Here is a 1691-nt window from a genome sequence, read left to right as displayed (position 1 = left end):
AGTTGTTTTTTCTCTCTCTCTTGGTTTTGCATTGGTGAATCATTGTACGCTTATGATAATTTTGAAATAAATGTTTTTTAAAGCCTCAGGGTATTCATTGTATAATGATCATTTGAAAGATGGTTATAGTGTTCTCGAATAAAAAGGCTATCCACAGGACCAGTTTTTTTATTTTTTATTTTATTTTTGCAGTTTTTGGCCAGGGCTGGGTTTGAACCTGCCACCTCTGGCATATGGGGCTGGTGCCCTACCCCTTTGAGCTGCAGGAGCCACTCAGGACCAGTTATTTCTATACCAGTTATTTCTATACTAAAAAGATGAGCTCTATTTAATGAGCTCATCAAATCAATTTCAAATCAAATCATTAAATGAGCTCATCAGCATAACTGCCCATTTGAGCAAAGATTCTCTGAATTAAGCAAATGGCTATCCATTTCAAAGTCAATAACTGTATTTTATTTCCCTTAACACGGACATCTTAGACATCTGAAAATGTCAGCCTCTTTACTATGCCTTCCCCTAAGGACATTAAAGACAGCATTTTGTTGTTGTTGTTCTCGTGTCCTTTGTATCTTTGGGGTTTTTAAAAGGCAATATTTATGTGTGTTAGTTAAGGTCCTGTTGGTCATAACAAACACATTAAAAAAAGGGCCAGATGACCGTAGCTCACTGTAGGGTGCCGGCCACAGTGGCAGATTTGAGCCCAGTCCGGGCCTGCTAAACAACACTGACAAGTACAACACCCCCCAAAAGGATGGCCAGGTGTTGTGACAGGTGCCTGTGGTTCCAGCTACACAGGCGGCTGAGGCAAGAGAATCACTTGAGCCCAAGAGTTTGAGGTTGCTGTGAGCTGTGATTTCACGGCACTCTACCAAGGGTGATGTAGTGAGACTCTATCTCAAAAAAAAGGGGGGGGCAGATATTTTTTGATAAATATATAGTACTTTTCAGGCAGTCTGAATAGTTCATTTAACAATAAAATATAAAGTGCTTGTATTTCTGTTTGTCTCTCTGTAATTTCCCTAAGGAGAATTATTTTTTTTTCTGTAATAAAATCAAAATGAACATCTGGTCTGTGGGGATTTGTGGCCAACATGACTTTAGAAAAGCCCAGAAACTTTCATTCTATTTCCTTTTCCAAGCAAAACCTTTGGAACTAGAGGCTAGAAGGAAAAGGTAGGGTTGGGGGAGGTTGGCATATGTAGAAGAAGTGACCTTGCAGATAATTTCAAAATCTATAATGAATGCAAAATGCAATCAGAAAGAGAGCTGAAGACTCAGGTCTTTTGAGAGAGATTCAAATTCATTTGTCTCTTACAGAAGCCAAAGAAAAAAATGCCATTATTAATTTAGGCAATTAGAGAATGTTGAAAGCAATATCCAGTACTTTTTAAAAAAAACCTGTCCCAAGAGTACAGCCCACAGCCTAGCAAAACTTAATTTTTGTAGCATTTCAAATGCAGAAAGGTCATTTCTTAGATATACTTGACAGAAGACCCTAATTTTAAACTGGTAATTTCAATGAGATTTGAGGTTTTCATAAAAAGGTAGTGCATGCTTGAGTGAGTGGAATTTGAAGTCTGCGTTCTGCCCATGGTGGCATTCCCAAATGAACCTGCATTCCAGAGGTTGCTCCCTGCTCTGCCACATGCCAGCAGAAAGTGCCAAACTTCAGGGACTGCATCTGCTTC

This window comes from Nycticebus coucang, chromosome 6, assembly GCF_027406575.1.
Source record: "Nycticebus coucang isolate mNycCou1 chromosome 6, mNycCou1.pri, whole genome shotgun sequence".
In the NCBI taxonomy this organism is placed as follows: domain Eukaryota; kingdom Metazoa; phylum Chordata; class Mammalia; order Primates; family Lorisidae; genus Nycticebus; species Nycticebus coucang.
Note: the sequence above shows the minus strand (reverse complement) of the source record.